This window comes from Rhinatrema bivittatum, chromosome 15 (genome assembly GCF_901001135.1).
Source record: "Rhinatrema bivittatum chromosome 15, aRhiBiv1.1, whole genome shotgun sequence".
Classification (NCBI taxonomy): domain Eukaryota; kingdom Metazoa; phylum Chordata; class Amphibia; order Gymnophiona; family Rhinatrematidae; genus Rhinatrema; species Rhinatrema bivittatum.
Window position 1 is genome coordinate 43,844,425 of NC_042629.1, and position 24,280 is coordinate 43,868,704.

Sequence of the window (24,280 nt, forward strand, 5' to 3'; positions counted from 1 at the left end):
TAGGGCCCACACCACGCATGCTCAACCTATTTATAAGTTACCTATGCAGAACCATCTCAACGTGCTTACTAAAATCCAAGTACACCACATCTAGCACTCTCTCTCAGTAACAGGTTTCTCTCCGCTAGATCCTTCTCAGAGGGGAAAGCTTACATGAATCGTATAACAGTTATTGCACAACCGGGCTTGGTCTCTCAGCAAAACACAGCTTGAAAGCTCCCCAGGCCCCTTCCTCCCTCTCTCTGCTTTCAGAGCTCAGAGAAGGGATCTTCAGACCCTGTCCTTCCTCCTTCTGGGACTCGGGGAAAGGATCCCTGCTCCCATGCTGGCCAGGTGACACAGAAGAATGTGTGTATACCACGTCAGTCATTTTTACAGCAGATACTGTAACAGCCTCTGCCTGGACCTTTTTCTTTTTTTGCTTTTCTTGGCTGCATGCCACATTTAAACTATTATTTTTTTGGCAAACCCCTGCCATTTACTCTTTTCAAAGACTTCTCAACCATGTGTGCTAAGTAACAGGAAGTGCCCTAACAATGTGTACACACAAGCCGGGTGAGTTTGCAATTAACAGAAAGATAGATGTGTTTATTAATGCTTTTCTACAAGTCCTCAATAAGGCCTCATGGAACAATTAAGTAAGGGCACATTATCCTTGCACAAATGTATATTCACTATGGTTCCTGTTTGCTCAATTACATGCTCTCAAGCCAATTTATAATATGGCTAAGAAAATTCAAGCAGTGTGATTTGCCAGACGCACCCCGAATTGTGCTCCCCACAGCCCTAAGGCAGAGTGTCTAAGGCAGTGATTCTTAACCTTTTTTCTCTCTCGGAACACACCTGATAGAGAGTTCCCACATGCGTGACACACTGAACATGACAGTCACAAGACTAACCCCACCCCCACCCCTCAGCAATGGGTATAAAGCAGAACATTCCCCATACAACTCACCACACAAAAAAGATATTCTGGTGTTATCTCAATAACAGCAAGACAAACTCCCTCTACTATCAGGTGCAATAGCCCTACTTATAAAAAGACAGCAGTTCACCACCAATGCATGTCCTATTGAGAAAACACAACAAATAAGGTGAGGTATTTTACTAGCCTACATGCTAGTACAGAAAGACCACAAATTACAAATATGGAGACAGAAACTGAAATGGAAACAAAAAAAAGCCACCCTGTGTGCAGTATAAAACTGGAGAAATGAAAACAGAAATATAGCACCAGGATTTGCAATAATACACACAAACTAATCTGCACAAAGTTACACCTGCATTATGGAACACACTCAAACAGTAACAACCCTATCTATGAAAAGGCAACACTACAAATATTAAATCAGACCCTAAACACCAATACACCTCCAATTAGGGAAACAGAAAAAGCCAAGCTGCTATAGATCCCCACACAGAAATAATTGTAAAACTATATGAATAAATGTTTCAAAACAGCTGATGAACCGAATAACATCTAACAAAAACTCTTCAAAATTATTAAAAATTCTTCAAAACAGCAGGCACATTGCATAATACCCAATAATTAAAATGGCAGCCAAGCAAGAAAAATGAACTTAAAAAGCCACCTTTACTTACCCTCTCCAGTAGTTCTACTCCTTTCCCTTGCAGGCCACACCAGAAGCAGCAAGCTGTCCTCATGGTCCTCTTCCTTAGGGACCACAACCAGTCTCCTCTCTCTCACACACACACCAGTCACACCCTCAGGATCAGTTTCTGTCTCTCACACACCAGTCTCTCTCTCTCAAACACACACATACCAGCCATCTCCATGATCAGTCTCTCTCACACATACACACGTCACCTCTCTGACTAATCTCTTTCAATCACACACATACTCTATTTCACTTACATATAGCTCTCAATCATGCATGTTCTCTCTCTCTAACTTATAAACAGGCTCACTCACCCTCCCCGTCACACACACCACACACACACACGTGCACCCTCCCTATCTCACATACACAGACACACCGGCCCCCAGATGAATAGATCATCTTTGGCCCCACTGGCCTGGTCTCTGGTGGTGGCCAGCATCGCCAATCTTCGTTTCTTCAGTCCCGCCAGCCTGGTCTCCAGCAGTGGACAGCACCCTTCATTGGGTCTTCGGCCCTGCTGGCCTGGTCTCCGGCAGCAGCCAGCAGCGCTGGTCTTCGGCCCCGCTGGCTGCGGGTAGCATGCAACACACTGGTGTGTCGCGATACATCAGTTGAGAATCGCTGGTCTAATGATATCACCATATGCTGTAACCTTACTGAGAGTCCAGCCTGGCACCTCTGGGTAGTGTCTCTCTAGCCAAACTGTTCCCGCCGGGTCTGGTTTTCCGGATTTCCTCTATGAAGTTTACTCTATACTGATTTCCTCTATATAGCTTACTCTATACTGATAAATGTTTCTTCTGTTGTATGGTCCAATTCATAATTTTAAGCTAGAATAAATTCCCCGGTCCAAGTTTTTGTACCCCCTGTTCCATGTACCCTCTCTGGGCGAATTCTTTTTCTCTGTTCAATGTTTCAATGTAAAGACTTTCAAAGGAAAGACTAAAGAGGTTAGGACTTTTCAGCTTGGAGAAGAGACGACTGAGGGGGGATATGATAGAGGTGTTTAAAATCATGAGAGGTCTAGAACGGGTAGATGTGAATCGATTATTTACTCTTTCGGATAGTAGAAAGACTAGGGGGCACTCCATGAAGTTAGCATGGGGCACATTTAAAACTAATCGGAGAAAGTTCTTTTTTACTCAACGCACAATTAAACTCTGGAATTTGTTGCCAGAGGATGTGGTTAGTGCAGTTAGTATAGCTGTGTTTAAAAAAGGATTGGATAAGTTCTTGGAGGAGAAGTCCATTACCTGCTATTAAGTTCACTTAGAGAATAGCCACTGCCATTAGCAATGGTTACATGGAATAGACTTAGTTTTTGGGTACTTGCCAGGTTCTTATGGCCTGGATTGGCCACTGTTGGAAACAGGATGCTGGGCTTGATGGACCCTTGGTCTGACCCAGTATGGCATTTTCTTATGTTCTTATGTTCTTATGATGTGATTTGTATGTCATACAGGAACACCGGTATAGAAAAATTAAAAATAAATAAATGAATAGTCAGTATCTCTACAGCACTGTTGTGTCTAGTACTACTTTAGAAATGATTAATAGAAGAAGGAGGAGACCTGCTCAAAACCCACGTCCAACCACAGGTTAACCTGTGCACTAGCCTGAGCGCACAATATTGCATCAACCTGTTAATGTGTACAGCCGCAGGTGAGCAGCACAGCTCTCATCTTTACTCCTTCTACCCTCATGTGTCTGCACTGATGCTGTTTGCTTAATCCTGACCTAAGCATACAACAAGGTGAAATAGGTATACAAGAGCAGACTCATAACTGCCCCCTTGTACTGGCAGGAGAATGAACGCATCACAGACATTTTTCTGAACTTTCCTATTCTGTTCCTATTCTGTTTCCAAGTTTAACTGAAGTCCTCTTGCAGGGAATTTAAGGGCATAGCAGAACCGTAAGGCCCATCCTGTCTGCCCAATTTACCTCCTGTTGCAATTCCACACACCATAGTAGATTTCCATCTTTTCAAAATAAACGTTTGGGGGCCCCTTCCCCCACCACTTAACCAAAAGCATCAAAGAGGAGCTGAGGGGCAGGGACTGGGATAGGTGGCAGCTTGCCTCACAGCTCAATCAACTGATGGGGAAACTTTGTCCACTTGTTTATACTTTTAGAAACAGCAACCATCTGAAGCATTGCAAACTCCATTCTAGATCCTCCAGTATTCTTCACGGCTAAAAACCTTAATTATTTCACAAATAATACTCTGACAGGATGTCTAACACTTGCTAGATCTTGGAGGCCCAGCTAGCTCCCTGTCACAATAATCATTTCTTTTTATCCTACTTTAAATGTTACAGTTTAAGGCTGAAGCAGCAGCATCCCCCTGAGCAAGCTCGGCTTACTGCCACAGAGACCCCTCTGGGAAGAAAGGGGAACAAACTGGGCTCCCAGAGAGGTCAGAGCGCTCCCAGAAGCTGGACCTGGGCTCCGCACAACTCGCAGGGGGCCTCTGCTTGCCATTCTTCAGCTCGGTGCCAGCCCTCCCCCATTTCCAGTCTCTCTCCGCTTCTCAAGCAGCCAGGCCCGAAAGGACCAACCCTTCCCTGAGCCCAGAGCTGTGCTCCATCAGCTCCAGTTACAAATGCTGGCAAGAAAGCTCAGCAGCCCGTTGCTGATGCGGTTACCGCAGGGCACTGCGCTTCCCATAATCAAATGCAAGTCGAGAGCCCCCTTCCCGCCCCCCTACTCACTCGCTTGCTGCCAGTGAAGGACTCCAGCGCTCCCGTTAAAGCCAGGGCTGCTTGACCCTCACCGGAGAGAGAGAGAGGCCTCCCGTCCTCCGCCTCAGCCAAGAAAGCCGATGAAGCTTTTCTCATGGACCCTCCTCTCCCCAACCAGACTCCTCCTTCCTCTCCTCCTCCTGCCCATAGCTGCCTCTCTCTCTCTCTCTCTTTGTATCCGCAGGGCTGGTCCTGCAGCGGGAGCCCCGTCTTCTAACCCTTGTGATCACCCGAGACCTTCCCCTTCCAACTGATGAACAGCTCAGAGCTAGAAACCCGGACCTTGTGGTTAAAGATTCTAAAAAAAAAAAAGGTTTATGTGCAAAAACAAACTCTACCGTGCTGGTACCATACACAGTGCAAAGCAGCCAGTTGTGTTCAGCAAGTGCACAATCCTGCAATCATGGAGCAGACTTTCATTCGTTGAATGCAGTCGGGGTTTGTTTGTTTTTTCTTATTGCAATTAAAAACTACAAGGGTGGCTACTCTCAGGTTCCACAAATTCTAAAGATGATACAGTTATATCACCAACTGATAAAGTCACATCATCCCCATGGCATGAGAGTAAACACTGTTCATATAGAAAAAGTCCCTTTAATACTTAGCTTCAATATTTTTGTTTTTGGGTTTTTTTCACCTGTCCAAATGAACCCGAGATATTTCTGAAGCTGAAACCATGGGGACCTCAGCAATGCCCTTCTTGTGTTTCTTGTCTCTTTAACTACAATTGCAAAATACCAGAAGGCGAACAACCTGTCCAAAATAATAATTCTAAAAAAAAAAAACCATGGATATTTTTTGTTTTTTAAAATTAGTATTTTGGATGGGTTGCTTTGCTTCTGGTCTATTGTAATTGTGGTTAAACAGACAACAAATACAAGAAGGGCAATGCAGAAAGAAATGACAGTACAGGCCCAGATTTCAGTGTAGGCAGCCCATAGGCACTAAACTGAGAGGCGCTCTCAGGGGCTGTGGTGGGCGGGTAGGGCATGGGCAGAACAATACAAGGATTAAAAGGGGATGCAAAATTTGAAAGTCTATGTTAAATATATAAATCATAAATAGTAACAATGAAATATGAACCCCTGCTTAAAATGAGCAGATTGGCAAAAATAAAAACTATGTTTCAGCCTTTAAATACAGAGGTGAAAGGGGTCATCAGAAACTTAGAGGAAAGAAAAAATTCTAATAGGGGAAAATTAAACCTAAGTAATTTTCATTTTTTATTATAAAATTTAAAACAGTAATTAGAAAATCACTGAAGAAAAAGTTTGAACAAAATCGGACAAATCAGTTGCTGATACCAAATCAGAAAAAGGGTTACTTACAGCGGGCAAACATATTGATATCGCAGTACGAATTTTTTTAAGCACTGAGGCAACACATATGTAGTGCAGAACGATCATTTTCTACGCTGAATAGAGTTAAAAACTGTTTGCGATCTACCATGGGCCATGATTCACTCAACAGCCTTGCAGCTTCAACAATTGAAACTGATTTTTTTTTATTTTGATTTTTATATTCTGCTTTTCACACTTTTTTCAGTTCTTCAAAGTGGATTACATTCAAGTGCTGTCTAGATTACATTCAAGTACTGTCTGGATTACATTCAGTTGCTGTCTGGATTACATTCAGGTGCTCTCTGGATTACATTCAGGTGCTGTCTGGATTACATTCAATTGCTGTCTGGATTACATTCAGGTTTTGTCTGGATTACATTCAGGTGCTGTCTGATTACATTCAGGTATTGTCTGGATAACATTCAGGTGCTGTCTGATTACATTCAGTTGCTGTCTGGATAACATTCAGGTGCTGTCTGGAGCACATTCAGTTGCTGTCTGGATTATATTCAGTTGCTGTCTGAATTACATTCAGGTGCTCTCTGGATTACATTCAGGTGCTGTCTGGATTACATTCAGTTGCTATCTGGATTACATTCAGGTGCTGTCTGGAGCACTGAACTTTGATGATGTCATCAATACTTTTGCCAGTCAGAAAGCTAGAAGACAGAAACTTCAGGTGTAAAAGCATCATTAAGAGAGGTTAGTTTCTGTCAGGTCACCAATCTGGAAATTTTTTTTTTTTAATTTGCATCATTTTCCCCATTGGAAAAAAATGGAAAGGATTCTGCCAAAGGCCTTGACCTGGTACCTTTTATATTATTTTAGAAAACTACCACTGAAAAGCAATAGAGTTCATATATTGGTTTGCGGTGTTAATAGCAATGAGGTATTTCTGTCACTAATTGTCATTCTGGATAGGTGTGCCCGAAAATGAAGGCATTCTTCACCAAATGTTTCTTCCAAATCCAGTGGGCAGCAGTTCAACACATTTTTTTTGTTTTCTCTGAAATTACTGACAGTTCCATCCTGCGTATTTTAGGAAGAAATTAAAATAGATCTACAACGGATTTATATGATTCACTGCGCCAAATCAAATCAGATTTCAGCCTATCCAATATTAGGGGACAAAATATTTACACAAAAAATGTTCCTTTCAGTCAAGTTCAATTTTGTTGCCTTGCATTACATCAGAAAATGCTTTTTCTTTTCTTAACATATTCTGATGAGAAATGTATTGCTTTTTGTTCAACTCATCAAACTGTTTGCTGTTGTGCATATCAGATATAAATACAATCAAGGAACCTGATTTTCAAAAGCATTTACACGCTTAAAACTGGGTTTTATACATGAAAATGTACTTTACCCATGTAAGTGGGTTTTTGAAAATTGTTACAATGTATGCCATTGAATCGTTCATAGGATTTACCCTCATAAGGGCACTTTACGTGAGTAAATAACTTTTGAAAATTGCTTCAATAGTAGTTACATTTATGCACATAACTCCTTTTGAAAATTCACCTGAATGAGTCATAAAATTCTATTCCAATGCCAACATCAGTGTTTTGAAGCTTTTGTCTAACTGCACCAAATCTCTTCAATATTGTGTTCCAGAAAGTACACATGAAAGCGATTTCAAGATTTTCTAATTGCTCTCGCAATCCTGAAGCTTGACCCTTTGTGCTAGCTGCGTCGGAATAATCATTCTCAATGGTTTCTAAAACTTTCATGATTTCTTTCCAGGGGATAACCTAAACTTTTGCAAACATCTTCGTGGGCTGACCTTCTTGTTACTGGCAAGATCTTCACAACTATTTTAGCCTTGATAAGAGAGAGAATAATTTCCCATCGATGTGCTGATGATTTTAAGAATGTATAGATAGCACTTCTTCTGTTAATATTAAAATTGAAGATGATCCAGGCTTATTATTACACTTGGGGCAGATAATCCAGAATAAGGCCTTCATCACGGTGATGGCGGCACAGCACTTCTGCAGTGGCACTGACTCCAGCATATCAGCTCCCTCCATCCCCTATACCCCAGCTTAGCAGCATTCATCTTCTTTCACCTTTCTATCTGTTGTGCGGCCCGGCCGCGCTAGGGCTGCGACCGGCCCTGCTCACCTTCCAGACCCAGCCTCCACTGCTCCCCCGTTCTCTCCCGCGGTCGTAGCTAGCTGTCTGCGCCTTCGGGCTCCTAGCTCCTCGGCCTCCTCAACTCCAGACCCGGTTCCCTCCTGCTCCAGTGCTCCGCGCCACGCCTTCCTGCAGTCGGCCCGTAGGCACGTGCGCACAGGGCCGAACTTTAAAGGCGCCGCGGCAGGAAACTGCTCTGTTGCGCCCAGCGATGACGTCACCCGAGCCCTGCATAAAAGGCAGGGCTCAGCCCTCCATTCCTTGCCTTGGCAAACGGGTCATCACATTGTGTGAGCTAGTTGCCGTCCTCGTTCCTGAGTTCCTGTGCTTGTTCCAGTGTTCCCGCGTCTGTTCCTGTGTTCCTGTTCTCGTTCCAGTGTTCCTGCATTGTTCCTGTGGTCCCTCCTGTGTTCCAGCGCCTGTTCCCGTGTTTCTTCGTTCCTGAGTTTGTTCCACGTTCTGCAACCCAGGTTGACCCTGCTTGGACTGATACCTGGAACTGACCTCTGCTTGCCTCTGACCACGCTCGGACTGATACCTGGTACTGACCTCTGCTTGCCTCTGACCACGCTTGGACTGATACCTGGAACTGACCCTTGCTTTGGCTGACCATCCTCAGATGGATACCCTGGCTTTGACCCTTGCACTACATTCGGACACTCTCTTTGCTTCTCCTGAGACCATCAGGCCCACCTGCCTTGACGCTGTCTGCGGCTTTCCTCGAGCTAGACCACTAGGCGCTGCCTACCCTGCCCGGAGGACCTTCAGTTCCTGCCTTGTACCCGTGGTCTCCAGTACTCTCTGTTCCGGTCTAGCTCGTCTGTTCACCGTCAGCCGCACACCTCTACTCCTTGTGGGCACACCTCTCCACCATCTCTCCGGGAGACCCCCGGAGGCCCTCCTAAGCCCAGGCAGCCCAGGAATCCAAGGGCTCAACCCGCGGAGCCCCCGGGCCGTTATTGCTGAAGCTCTAACTTCCCTCTGTCTCCTTGTGTGCTCCGCCTCCTGGCGGCAGGCGCCCTCTGGGATCCCTGAGAGGGCCGTACCAATCCTGTGCCAGGCCAAGGGTCCATCTCCAGCGCAACAGTATCCCCAACACCCCCCATCTCTTTTAGCTATCAATTATAGTTAAAAGGAATTTCTGCAGGTAAATTGGTGCTTTGCTTATGGAAATGGTTTGTTATAAACTCAACCACTCATTAAGAAACACCTAGGTTTGCAATGCTTGACTTAAAAATGATACAGTCTTCATTCACCTGGTCAGGACAGATCAGTCACTAACCCCTTTAGCTAGATTTTTCACTGCATGAAACAAAAGTTTATATCCAATCCTAATATGAAGTTTTCACGTAAAGTGATCCATAAAATGTGAGCCTGCGATCCAATCAATGCTAAAATATGCATTCATTTTTAGCACAGGTTTTACTTTAGTCACACAATGGAAAACCATCATGGTACTGCAGGATGCAGTAATTTAATAGATGCAAATTAAGCAGAAGTAAAAAAATGCAAGTTAACCTGAAAATCTGCACTAATGCGGAAAGGTGCTTTAAAAAGGCCAGCAAGCGTCCAGAGCAGATTTTTAGGCACAGTTCCAGGATATGAAGTCTGATATTTTAGAAACAGTGGTGGACTGAAGGGCGATATCACACAGACTGGTAAAAAGGTGGATGATGTGGAACAAAAGTGAAAAGACCAAGCAGATAAAGTGATACAATTGCAAGAAAAATTATTGGTTGCTTCGGAAGATAAATGCTGACTTTTCAGATAAAATTAATTTGTAGAATTGTGTTGCGAGCGCAGAATGTGATCGCTTGCTTCAGGGAGCGTGAGCCCTTGGACCACGGTCCAACCTCAGGGCAATGTGCTACGCGTCCCGTCCACGCCCGGCCCACACACGGGCCTGCTCACCTTCATGATTCCACAGCAGGTCCCAGGTCGGCCTCCCTAGTGGCTGCTGCTAGCGCATCCAGGCCCCAGCATCCAGCGGCGGTGGGCGCCAGGCCTTCCACCGCGCACCAGGCCTTACGCCGGAGCTCGGCGTCCTCGGTTGTGTCGGCCACGCCCCTACACGTGCACGCGCGGACTGCCCGTCCCCTTGTAGGGTCAAGGACGGGTCCTATCTCTGTGGTGCACCCTGAATGATTCTCTGTTATAAGGAAGTTATTGCATGCATTTCCTTACCTTGGCATGTGGCACAGTGCCCAAGGTAAAGAGACCTTGATTTGAAGGTTGTGGGTTCAATTCCCCACTCTAATGCTTCCAAGAATTCATTCTAAGCTTGCGGGTTCCAGCCCACACATCCTTGATTCCAAGAACACTTGTTTCCAAGCTCGTGGGTTCAAGCTTGAATTCCAAGAACATCTACATCTACATTGCCAGTACTGGAACATATCTGCCTTGTTCAGCTGCTTGCCCCAGACCTCAATCCTGTTGATCGGTTTGGGTTGGCTTGTGCTAGATTTTCACTGTGTGTTTGTCTGTTCTTAGTCTTGTTCCAGGATTGTTATTTTCCTGTTTCCTAGTACTCCAGTGTCCTACTGTGTCTGTTTGTCTACACAGGTAGTACCTCAGACTGTCTTACTGGTACTGACCTTGGATCACTTCTTGATCTGCCTGCCTTCTGACTCCAGACCATCCCTTGACTTGCCTGCCTTCTGACTCCAGTCTGTTCCTTGACCTGCCTCTGACCTCAGCTCGTTGACTGATTCTAGACTTTTACCTCTGCTTGATTGACCACATTCCTAGATTCTGGCTGTGTTCCTCGCCTTGTCATCACTGACGCTCTTCTGGTCCTCCCTGTTACATCAGACCTCCTGTCTCTAACCTGACCATGCTCCCCTTCTGCTTGTGGGCACGCTGGACTTCCACCTTCCCAGGAGACCCTGTGAGACCCATCTAAGTCCAAGCGGCCCGGGTCCCTATGGGCTCCTCCCGGGGGGATCTCGGGCTTCCAGTGGTGAAGCTCTACCTAGGCTCTGTCTCCTCCAGTGCTCCACCCCCTGAGGGCAGTTGCTTCCTGGTCCAAACCAGGAGGCAGTAGGGATGTGCAGAGCAAAATTTTATGTTCATATTTTTTATGTCCGAAAGGGGGTCCCACTTGCGGCCAATATGGACATAAAAAAAATCCAATGAGTTGGGTATATGTACATATGTGCAAAAAAAAAATTTAAACCCCCTCACCCTCCTTAATCCCCCCCCCAGACTTACCACAACTCCCTGGTGATCGAGCGAGGAGTGAGGACGTCATTTCTGCAATCCTTGGCGAGAAGCATGTGACGTCGGTGGCACGTCGAGTGACGCGGCGTCACGTGATTCCCGGCGAGTTCGCGCCGGACGGCTCGTTCGGCCCAAAAAGAACTTTTGGCCAGCTTGGGGGGGCCTCCTGACCCCCCCAAGCTGGCCAAAAGTTCTTTTTGGGCCGAACGAGCCGTCCGGCGCGAACTTGCCGGGAATCACGTGACGCCGCGTCTGAGTGATGCGGCGCCACGTGATTCCCGGCTCGTTCGCGCTGGACGGCTCGTTCGGCCCAAAAAGAACTTTTGGCCAGCTTGGGGGGGCCTCCTGACCCCCCCAAGCTGGCCAAAAGTTCTTTTTGGGCCGAACGAGCCATCCGGCGCGAACGAGCCGGGAATCACGTGACGCCGGCGTCACTCGACGTGCCGCCGACGTCACATGCTTCTCGCCAAGGATTGCAGAAATGGCGTCCTCACTCCGCTCCATCACCATGGAGTTGTGGTAAGTCGGGGGGGGGGGGGGGGATTAAGGAGGGGGAGGGGGTTTATATTTTTATTTTGGCTCAACAATCGCGATTTCCCACATATCGAACATATCTATGTTCGATATGTGGGAAATCCGATCGTTTATGTCGAATCAATTTTTTAAGTAAAAAAAAAAATGAGTTGCGTTTCACTAATGCGGTCAATCCGAATGCACACCCCTAGGAGGCAGTTCTCTACTGCCTCAGGACTAGGGTCCACCCCTGAGTGCAACAGTATGCACCACATAAGGCAAGTGTATCCAGGCACAAGCTGGACTTGGAACTTAGCTTGGACTTGGAACGAACCTCACTCAGGCCTCCGCTGAACCTGCACGCACCAAGAGTGAGAACCAATAACATAAGCTGCTGCTTGGGAACGGTGAGTGTGTCAGGACAGATGGAGGTCTAGGACAGATGATGACTCTGAAGTCAAGGACTAGATAAAGGCATGAGGACTTAGCACAAAAGACTTGGAACTTAGACGAAGACTCAGGTGCAGGTTCAGGATTCAGACTTGGATAGAGCCTTATACAACAGCGCGCTCTACACAGCCCATAGGCTGGTCACGGATCACGCTGAATGCGAAGCAGACTCCAGGCTTGGAACATGATAAAGTCTTGGCACTGGAAAGAACTGGGAGAGTTCTGCGCAACTGCCCGCCTGACATAACCTCAAGGGCGGGTCGTGGACTAAGCCGACAGTGAAGCAGACTTACTGGACTTGAGATTTGCACATGGACAGAAGCTGGACAAGGAGCTCTGAAGACTAGGAACAGGATTCAGGGACTCAGGAATTCAGAACCAGGGAGGGGACCCCAGCATTTAACACAAAGTACTTCCAGAGATTAGACTGGCAAAGAAGGCAGGCCTTGTTCCTTGAAGCACCCTACAGAACCGTCATGGGCTCAGACCACGAGGCCAACACACCTGGAGGAGTGGATGAGAGAGAATACCTGGACAGTGGGCAAAGGCGAAGTCTTGGACATCAGGCTTGATTAGGGACTTGGAAGACGAGATGCAGGAACCAATGAGATACCAGGAATGAAGAACATGGAAGAGAGGACCTTGAAGAGGAGAGATGTGGAACTCTGAAGACTCCTGGAACACAAGAAAGAACAGACGCTGGGAGCAGAACAACTCCTTGCGAAGGTAATGAGAGACAGACTGAAGAACCCTTTTATAGGACAAGCAGGCTGATGCCATCAGGAAGGACCGCGGGGCTCTTCCTGCCACAGGCCCTTTAATTCTGCAGGAAAGGTGTGCGCACTCGCCTAGGAAGGTGCCATGCAGGAGCCGAACATTGGCAGCATTGGAGCAGAGTCAGTGGCCCAGGCCACGAAGAACAAAAAGGTGGCTTCATGGTTGGCGGCTCAGGGCCACAAAGCAGAAGAGGAGCAGCTCCTGCCGCCAAGATGTGGCAGTGGCAGCAGCTTGGGCTGCAAAGGGAGGTAAGAGAGGCGACCATGGGTCCAAACCGCAGAGGTATTCATAACAAATTGCTCCCACCGCACAAAATCTGTTTGAGGAGTGCCAGACTGTGAAAAAGTGCTTTAAAAACAAATATAGGTAAATAGGTGTTGGAAGTTGGAAAAGTGACCGAATGGCCTTGCATGCAAGATTGTTTCCAATTTGGGAATCACAGTGCCAATTTTGCATATAAAGCCACATGGAGGCTGCTTCCAGTTAAGATGGCTGCCTGAGAAGTCACAAGATATAACTGTTCCCAGGATTATCTTTTATCTTTTACACTTTTTTTCTGTCTCTCCAATTATTTACTCACCTTTTGATTACGACACTTAACTGAAGATTTTTGTGGTGAGTCACGGCTGCTTTTGTTGCACGCCCTGTCGGCACCCAGCCCGCACATGGGCCTGCTCACCTCGCTAGCTCCTCTGCAGGTCACGGGTAACCTCCCCAGTGGCGGCCACGAGCTCCTCCAGGCCGCGGCGACCTGTGGCAGTGGTCGCCAGGCCTTCCACTGCGCACCAGGCCTAACGCCGGAGTTTGTGCCCCCAGTGACATTGGCCATGCCCTTACGCGCACGCGCGCGGACCACCCAGTCTCTTGTAGGGCCAGGGGCGGGTCCTAGCTCCGCGGCACACCCCGATTGAATGTACGATATAAGGAAGTCCTTGCCTGCACTTCCTTGCCTTGGCAATCGGGTCGGCACTGTATATGTACTAGTTTGCCTCCGCGTTCACAGTCTTGTTCCAGCCTTGTCCAGCGTCCTTCTGTTCCAGCGTCCTTCTGTTCCTGCGTCTATCTGACCTGTCTTCCCAGGTAGTACCCTCGGACTGTCTCTCTGGTACTGACCTCGGCCTGCTCCTTGACCATTCTGTTCGCTGCCTGGATCCTGACCTCTGCCTGCCTTGTGACCTCGTCTGACCTCTGGAACCTGACTCCTGCTCCGTTGATACACCTCGGACTGATTCTCGGATTCTGACCCCGGCTGCCATTGACCACGTCTCCTGATTCTGGTTTATCCCTTGCCTTGTCATCGCCTACGCTGTACTGGCCTTCCTTGTTCCTCCAGACCTACAGCCTAGTGTCCGACTGCGCTCCCTTGCTGCTTGTGGGCACGCCTCTCTACTACCTCTCTGGGAGACCCAGCGAGGCCCACCTAAGTCCAAGCAACCCGGGTCCCTACGGGCTCCACCCGGGGGGACCACGGGCTTCCAGTGGTGAAGCTCATCCTAGCCTCTGTCTCCTCCTGTGCTCCACCCCCTGTGGGCAGGTGCTTCCTGGTCCCTACCAGGGAGCCATTCTCCACTCCTCAAGGACCAGGGTCCACCTCCAAGCGCAACAGCTTTCGGTGAGAGGGACCCTTAGTATGTTGGTGAAAGTTGCCAGGGGATTTCAGGACAAGATGTAGATCTCTGAAAACAAAATGGCAGCTGAGACTGATTTCCCAATGCTGACATTTAAGGAAGATCTGATTAAAGAAATTTAAAAAAATGTCTCAGCGATTATGGACGATCAGCTCAACAATTTCCAAGCAACTTTGGAGGATATAAAGAAGAATGTAGAGAGACACACCAATAAGATTGATGACCTGAATCAGAGATTAACAATACAGAGGCCAATATTCAGTAGGCTGTTTAGTGGACAAGTTATCCAGCTAATGTTAGCTGAATAGCTTAGTCTCGTATATTCAATGGTCGCGCTGAATTTATAACATGCCGGGAGTGAGACCCAAACTGAACACAATCTTGAATGCAAGGCCATTTGATCACACTTCCACCTTCCAGCACCTACTTTCCTATATCTGTTTTTAAAGCACTTCTTCACAATCTGGCACTGACCCCTGCTCAACCTTTTCTTGAGCCACGGGTTGTTGTTGTTTTTCTTGTTCACGGCACTTTAAATGTGAGCCACAGGTCTTTTAAATGTCTAGCAATGCCCCTGTAATCCACAGATTAGGGGTGTTGCTAGATATTTAAAAGACCTAGGACTTGGGTCCAAAGTCCCGACTCCAAAATTGTGATAATTAACATTCATGATGAGCTTCTCTTCCCCTCTTGCCCCCACCAAAAACAATCCTGTAAAACACATAACTGGACATAGCACTTTTAAATATTAAACTAACTACTAACCGTACAAAAATAATATTAAAACTTTGATGTTACCTTAACACAAACTCCCTCTGTTATCAGGCACATTGTGAAAATACCAACAATTCTACGCTTGAAAAGATAGCACTGTCCCTAGAACACCAATACACCTCCTACTGGAAAAAAACAAGCCAGACCCTTATGGATGCCTATAAAGAAATAGCACACTAGCAGAATCTCTCGTCTCAGTCAGACTTGCAGACACAGCCAGACCCTCACCAAATGCAGAATGCCTGACTACAAATTAGAGATGCACAGAAAAAACCCGAAATGGAGACCACGGGAAGTCAGATTCTGCAGAAAGAAGCCCAGGATTTAACATGCTTCATGCCTGGACATGTAAGAGAGGGGACAGGAGCAGGGAAGGGGGAGCCTGGGACTGGGGGCACCTTGCAACAGACTTGAGCCGGGGGCCCCATGTGCCCATCGCTAACAATGCCCCTGCCATGATTTCTGATAGGTTTTTGATAGATTGTAACTCCCTTACTGTGCTCAGAGTCATATTAAGACATGCTAAGGACCTAAATTAGGTCAAGTTCAAGAGGCCCCATGGCATTACCAAAAAAATAAATGTTAAACTTGAAATGTTGTAATTTTTTTTGTTTTTTGTATTTAGAGGCCCCCCTCATAATCCAAGGCCCTAAACTGTAATTTAGTTAGCTTGTTCCTGCATCCAGCACTAACCATGCAATTGCAGTGACTGGAAAGAAGGAAGCATAAAACACGACCATTGTGCCTTCTTCTGACAAAGCCAGAGGCAGGAGGTGGGGGAACGCAGACGATTATAGGGTATCACCTTACCTGTGACTATTAAAGCAGGAGAGAGCGAGAGATAATGGGGAAGATAGACATGAAACAAAAACTCATTTGTGCCTCACATGTTGAAAAAAGGGCTCCTCCGTGTGGGGCTGCAAGGTCATTGAGACCCAAGGTGCCCCGCTGCAGGTGTATTTGTCTCACACACACACACAATAAAGATGTGCAGGGGGACGGAGAGAGCTGAGAACTATCTGTCGCCTTCCACGTTTATAAACTGGAAGAGTGGAATGCCTGCCCTATACATGTTCCTTTCACTTTTTTTTTTGCACTGTATGTTAGGGGTATGAATGGGAAAAATGAAGTTTCAATTTGGTTTCATTTTTCTTTTACTGTTTGTTTTGTTGGTTTTTTTTTTTTTTGTTCATTTCATTTAATTTCGTTTCTGCATTTTAGCATGCACTAAATGGCTAAAATATAGAAATTAAACAAAAATAACAAATGTCACGAGTGTTTTCGGTGCCATTTTAAACTGACTGCACATCCCTACTGTATGTTTCCTTCTTTTGTTGTTTGAAAATGTTCATGCTGCTGCCTCCTGGCCCGGATCACCCTTGACAGTGTGATCCAGTCCGGAACTTTTCAAACACTTCTGAGATTTGTAGTCATATTTTTTTTATTCCAAATAACAAAAGTCTATGTTCTTTGTTGTATTCATTGCACCCCTGTTTTTATGTAAACCGACATGATGTGAACGCTTCATGAATGCCAGTATAAAAAAACCTTAAATAAATAAAATAATTAAAAAAGTCTCAAAATTGGCCATGGAATACTATTACACTCAGATTCAAGCATAGTAGTACTAGTCAATAGCAGAGTCATTGCATTTTATATAAGCAATCAGCCAACACATTGTATATAATCTGTAAAAGTTATGAATACATAGGAGCTGATGCGATACAGTGTGCTCAGCCTAGCACACAGTGTGGCTGGACGTACCTTTTGAACGTGCCGGAATAATTCCCAATGCGATAATGGGATTAGCGCCTCCGAAACATGTGTCCAAACTTGCGTGTAGCTAATAGTGCTCATCACATGTAAATGCCATGTTGATGAGGCTATTAGCTAGCAAACCTGAGAGAAAAAAAAATCACCGAGCACCCAATACGCATGTTTTAACCCTCAAAAGCTAATGTCAGCCCCAGTGCTGGTGTTGTTTTGAGGCGCCCCAAGCTTTTCTGTGGTTCCTCCAACTTAATAAATAGCCTACTCCAATGTTTGCTTCTCATATAACTATTGTCCAGATCATTTTACATTTTAAGTTTTAATTTACTTCCCTATCATATTTTAACCTGCTTGACCTTTTACAACCTGTATTCTATTTTATTTTTTGATGTCCCTTATCTATTGTATTTTACATTTTTATGAATGCCTTTTATTGTAAACCGCATAGATCAATTTCCAGATTGTATTAGCAGTATAGAAGAACTTTTAAGTAAATAAATAATATAGTCATGATATTAAGTCGGAGGAACCACAGAAAGCAGCAACATGAAAAAAAAAGTCTTTACAGTAGTCAGGTCAAGAAAACGGACGCTCAATTTACCAGTGTCCATTTTCCTAACCCGTGGCTGGGTGTGGGTTTGGAAAACGGGTGCGTGTTAATTGAGCATCTATTTTCCTGACCCAGGGCTGTGGAACAACCATCTCTCTTGGGTGCCCGATGCCAAGGACATGCTGGGGATGCACAATTTCCCCTAGCGCGTCCTTTTTAATGCAGCTGTTTATTTGTATATCCCATCGCGCGCCCAGGAGAGGTGGATGGGCGCACGTTAGGAAAACGGGCACCCAGTTTGGATGCCCATTTTTAATGCATCCATATTGTAACAGCCTGAAAGAGGTTGACCTAGCAGAGGGGTAGGCAACTCAGGTCCTGGAGTGCCACAAGCAAGTCTGGCTTTCAGGATAGCCACAAAGAATATGCATGAGGGATATTTGCATGCACTGCTTCCACTATAGGCAAATATTTCTCATGGTTATTCATTGTGGCTATCCTGAAAACCTGACCTGTGCGTGGCGCACCAGGACCTGAGTTGCCTACCCCGAACTAGCATAAGTTTGAAACTGATAGGCAGTAACACCAATCATCAAGGCCTTACCCCTACCTACTGACCATTTGCACGTCTTTCATAAGGATTTGCAATTCAGTTACTTTAAAAAAAAGTACAAAAATCGATCAAAACCAAAATAAATCATTTCCTTGCCTTGTGCTTGGATTGATAGGAAGAGCTGGATACAGTGGTTTAGGAAATGTTCTGTTAGAATATTTCTGGTCAGGGTAATTAACACATCTGGGGCTGTGTTTATAGAAACCCCTGAGAAAGAGTGCCTCTATTGTGACAGGATAGCCTGAAGGTCCCGCCGTTGGCTTCTGCTTTGTGTGACCCTATGATTAGGCATCACCTTATAGAGCTGGACTGCCTGTCCAGATGTCCTGGGAATTCTGCAAGTCATTCTCAATAAATCACTTAGAGATCATGCAGCCAAGGCAGGCTAAGAAACCAGAGGATTCTGGGGCATTTGCCTTTCTCCATGTTGGTTTTCTGTTCAGGCACACTTCTCATATTCCAAGAGAGGTCAGCTGTAGAAGATCCCCGACTCAGAAAAAAAATAGAAGGTCGAGACAGTAATTTTTGTAAATCAGCTTCAGAAAAACTGAGTATATCTGATTGGTCAGCAGCCATCAGTGGACACAAGAACAGAACAATCTGAACAATACAAAACTGCAAGAGAACTGTCCTTGGATTAATATCAAATATTGGAATGGCACATTATTGCAAAAAACCCAAAAGGTGATCTAAATACACACCAATATACAAAGAGAATAGCAAAAACAAATTCAAAGTTGGGGTGTTAGCAAGCCGGGTGCAAGTGTAAGACCTCCCTTAAAAAGGGAGATTACCCAGTCGACTCGATCACCCACCCCCAGCCCATAGAGGTGCTGAAGACGGGAATAGTCACAATTAATATTTGTTAAGCATTTTTGTAGATTGCAAGTAAAATGCCTAAAAGCAAAAAACAAATTTTAGACGTAAGAGAGCCAAACCCCGACATCAGCTGGTGTATCGGATCTCCTGCTTCAGGGGGACTTATCTTACAAATAAAGACGTTTGTAATGATAACTCTAGCTGGATCCACAGATCTCCATCTTGTTTAGAGGAAGACATCCTGACCTGACCATGCACAGGGCCATACTAAAGATCCAATACCGGAAGTGATGTCATCCAGAAAATCCAAAACGAAAAAGATTTCTCAGCAACCTTCGACTAAAACACACAAAACATCTATGGCATTTCTTTCTAAGACATCATCTTAAAACTACAGCGAGATCTAAATCTGTTTTGAGGCCAGATGGTGTCAGAGTCTGTAATCGGTAAATCCACCCTTGTTCCACCTGTAAAAGCTGTCATGAAAAGTCCCCCCCCATCTGCGCCGATTGCAATAGGACACATCTATTACACAAAAACGGAGATCTTCAAAACTGTGTCCATATTCTAAACGATGTGGCACCAGCGGGGCGGTCAAACAACCATTTTTTAAGCAACTGCAATGTTCAATCATACGTGAGCTCACCACATGGGTAGTCTTTCCAGTGTAAAATGTTTCACATGGACACTTGGTGATGTAGATTACTTCCTTGGTTTGACAGGTAGTGGCATGACGTAAAAAGAATTGGTACCCCAAAGGTGTAATGAATATAGAGTCAGTGGGCATAGAAATAGCACATACAGAACAATGTCCCAGTGTGGACTGTGTCTCAATAACAAATTCTCGTTGGAAGTCTGAATGTACTAATTTGTCTCGAAAGTTAGGACCTCGTGTAAATGCAAATGAAAATTGCTATGATGTATGCTATTCTTACTCGTGTATCTCCTTTAAAAATTCACTCCATAGTGCTCTCTGTAAAATAGTCAAAAGGTGTATAATATTATGGTCTGGCACTATATTAAATACTAAAATAAAATATAGGAAGGATAATTTTCAAAACTTTTTGCATGTGTTGTACACCTATACATGTCTACATGTGTTTTGCATGTTTTATGTGTTACCTGCATAAAAAGGATGTGTGAGAATAGTTCTCCCTCCCTTCAATGTGACCCGTGGAGGAGAAAAGGAGTCTGGTTAGATCCAGGGGATTTCATTTTGAAATTTGTGTGCTTACTTTCATGCACACACTTTGCACATGCTTAAGAACATAAGAACATAAGAAAATGCCATACTGGGTCAGACCAAGGGTCCATCAAGCCCAGCATCCTGTTTCCAACAGTGGCCAATCCAGACCATAAGAACCTGGCAAGTACCCAAAAACTAAGTCTATTCCATGTAACCATTGCTAATGGCAGTGGCTATTCTCTAAGTGAACTTAATAGCAGGTAATGGACTTCTCCTCCAAGAACTTATCCAATCCTTTTTTAAACACAGCTATACTAATTGCACTAACCACATCCTCTGGCAACAAATTCCAGAGTTTAATTGTGCGTTGAGTAAAAAAGAACTTTCTCTGATTAGTTTTAAATGTGCCCCATGCTAACTTCATGGAGTGCCCCCTAGTCTTTCTACTATCCGAAAGAGTAAATAACCGATTCGCATCTACCCGTTCTAGACCTCTCATGATTTTAAACACCTCTATCATATCACCCCTCAGTCGTCTCTTCTCCAAGCTGAAAAGTCCTAACCTCTTTAGTCTTTCCTCATAGGGGAGTTGTTCCATTCCCCTTATCATTTTGGTAGCCCTTCTCTGTACCTTCTCCATCACAATTATATCTTTTTTGAGATGCGGCGACCAGAATTGTACACAGTATTCGAGGTGTGGTCTCACCATGGAGCAATACAGAGGCATTATGACATTTTCTGCTTTATTCACCATTCCCTTTCTAATAATTCCCAACATTCTGTTTGCTTTTTTGACTGCCGCAGCACACTGAACCGACGATTTCAATGTGTTATCCACTATGACCTAGATCTCTTTCTTGGACTGTAGCACCTAATATGGAACCCAACATTGTGTAATTATAGCATGGGTTATTTTTCCCTATATGCATCACCTTGCACTTATCCACATTAAATTTCATCTGCCATTTGGATGCCCAATTTTCCAGTCTCACAAGGTCTTCCTGCAATTTATCACAATCTGCTTGTGATTTAACTACTCTGAACAATTTTGTGTCATCTGCAAATTTGATTATCTCGCTCGTCGTATTTCTTTCCAGATCATTTATAAATATATTGAAAAGTAAGGGTCCCAATACAGATCCCTGAGGCACTCCACTGTCCACTCCCTTCCACTGAGAAAATTGTCCATTTAATCCTACTCTCTGTTTCCTGTCTTCTAGCCAGTTTGCAATCCACGAAAGGACATTGCCACCTATCCCATGACTTTTTACCATGACTTTTTACTTTTCCTAGAAGCCTCTCATGAGGAACTTTGTCAAACGCCTTCTGAAAATCCAAGTATACTATATCTACCGGTTCACCTTTATCCACATGTTTATTAACTCCTTCAAAAATGTGAAGCAGATTTGTGAGGCAAGACTTGCCCTGGGTAAAGCCATGCTGACTTTGTTCCATTAAACCATGTCTTTCTATATGTTCTGTGATTTTGATGTTTAGAACACTTTCCACTATTTTTCCTGGCACTGAAGTCAGGCTAACCGGTCTGTAGTTTCCCAGATCACCCCTGGAGCCCTTTTTAAATATTAGGGTTACATTTGCTATCCTCCAGTCTTCAGGTACAATGGATGATTTTAATGATAAGTTACAAATTTTTACTAATAGGTCTGAAATTTCATTTTTTAGTTCCTTCAGAACTCTGGGGTGTATACCATCCGGTCCGGGTGATTTACTACTCTTCAGTTTGTCAATCAGGCCTACCTCATCTTCTAGGTTCACCGTGATTTGATTCAGTCCATCTGAATCATTACCCATGAAAACCTTCTCCATTACGGGTACCTCCCCAACATCCTCTTCAGTAAACACCGAAGCAAAGAAATCATTTAATCTTTCCGCAATGCCTTATCTTCTCTAAGTGCCCCTTTAACCCCTCGATCATCTAACGGTCCAACTGACTCCCTCACACGCTTTCTGCTTCGGATATATTTTAAAAGTTTTTACTGTGAGTTTTTGCCTCTACAGCCAACTTCTTTTCAAATTCTCTCTTAGCCTGTCTTATCAATGTCTTACATTTAACTTGCCAATGTTTATGCTTTACCCTATTTTCTTCTGTTGGATCCTTCTTCCAATTTTTGAATGAAGATCTTTTGGCTAAAATAGCTTCTTTCACTTCCCCTTTTAACCATGCCGGTAATCGTTTTGCCTTCTTTCCACCTTTCTTAATGTGTGGAATACATCTGGACTGTGCTTCTAGAATGGTATTTTTTTAACAATGACCACGCCTCTTGGACATTTTTTACTTTTGTAGCTGCTCCTTTCAGTTTTTTTCTAACAATATTTCTCATTTTATCAAAGTTTCCCTTTTGAAAGTTTAGCACGAGAGCCTTGGATTTGCACACTGTTCCTCTTCCAGGCATTAAATCAAATTTGATCATATTATGATCACTATTGCCAAGCGGCCCCACCACCGTTACCTCTCTTACCAAGTCCTGTGCTCCACTGAGAATTAGATCTAAAATTGCTCCCTCTCTCGTCGGTTCCTGAACCAATTGCTCCATAAAGCTATCATTTATTTCATCCAGGAACGTTATCTCTCTAGCGTGACCCGATGATACATTTACCCAGTCAATATTGGGGTAATTGAAGTCTTCACTAAAAAGACGTCATGTAAATATGATTTTGCTTAGTGTGCTGTCTACTTACAGACCCATCATAACACCTGCAGGCATACCAGCGTTTTTTTTGCTTTAAGGTTTTGCCACTTCAGGTCACGTTTAATCATTGGCTCTAGTCCTTTATTCTACTACTTGTATTTTTTTGAATTTTTGAATTTTTTATATAAAATTCTGTGTCGGGGTTAAATCTTCCTTGAAGTGACTCTCAATGTCAGAAGTAATTCTGACATTGAGAGTCACTTCAAGGAAGATTAAACGTGACCTGAAGTGGCAAAACCTTAAAGCAAAAAAACGCTGGTATGCCTGCAGGTGTTATGATGGCTCTGTAAGTAGACAGCACACTAAGCAAAATCATATTTACATGACGTCTTTTTAGTGAAGATTTGTATTCGTTGTGTTCGATCATAACTGTTTATAGTGTTTGGTAATTGAAGTCTCCCATTATTAATGCACTACCAATTTGGTTAGCTTCCCTAATTTCTCTTAGCATTTCACTGTCCATCTCACCATCTTGACCAGGTGGACGGTAGTATACCCCTATCACTATAGTCTTCCCCGACACACAAGAGATTTCTACCCATAAAGATTCAATTTTGTATTTAGTCTCATGCAGGATGTTTATCCTGTTGGACTCTATGCCATCCCGGACATAAAGCGCCACACCTCCTTTCTGTCATTGCGATATAATTTGTACCCCGGTATAGCACTGTCCCATTGGTTATCCTCTTTCCACCATGTCTCTGAGATGCCAATTAAGTCTATGTCATCATTCACTGCTATACATTCTAATTCTCCCATCTTACTTCTTAGAATTCTGGCATTAGCATACATACATTTCAAAGTTTATTTTTTGTTTGTATTTTCATTCTGCTTTTTAATTGATAGGGATAAATTAGAATTTTTTAGCTCAGGTGAGTTTTTAGTTACAGGCACTTGGACTACTTTTCTAATTATTGGAACCTCACTGTCGGGATGCCCTAATTCTAATGCATCATTAGTATCCTTTAAAGATACCTCTCTCCGAACCATGCGCTGCTGAGCGACTGTCGGCTTTCCCCTTTGTTCTAGTTTAAAAGCTGCTCTATCTCCATTTTAAAGGTTAGCGCCAGCAGTCTGGTTCCACCCTGGTTAAGGTGGAGCCCATCCCTTCGGAAGAGACTCCCCCTTCCCCAAAAGGTTCCCCAGCTCCTAACAAAACTGAATCCCTCTTCCTTGCACCATCGTCTCATCCACGCATTGAGACTCTGGAGCTCTGCCTGCCTCTGGTGACCTGCGCGTGGAACAGGGAGCATTTCAGAGAATGCTACCCTGGAGGTTCTGGATTTAATCTTTCTACCTAAGAGCCTAAATTTGGCTTCCAGAACCTCCCTCCCACATTTTCCTATGTCATTGGTGCCCACATGTACCACGACAGCCGGTCCCTCCCCAGTACTGTCTAAAATCCTATCTAGGTGACGCGTGAGGTCCG

The 24,280-nt window shown here is 44.6% G+C and overlaps 1 protein-coding gene across 2 annotated transcripts in view; it reads right to left on the reverse strand.

Annotated features, from left to right (window-relative positions):
• Positions 1 to 4,472, reverse strand: part of B4GALT4 (beta-1,4-galactosyltransferase 4) — a 37,325-nt gene extending 32,853 nt beyond the window's left edge. For both annotated transcript variants that reach the window (XM_029578588.1, XM_029578587.1), the window contains exon 1: positions 4,336 to 4,472. The gene's annotated coding sequence lies outside the window, so the exon portion shown is untranslated. The remainder of the gene's footprint in view (positions 1 to 4,335) is intronic.
• Between the last annotated feature and the right edge of the window lie 19,808 nt (positions 4,473 to 24,280).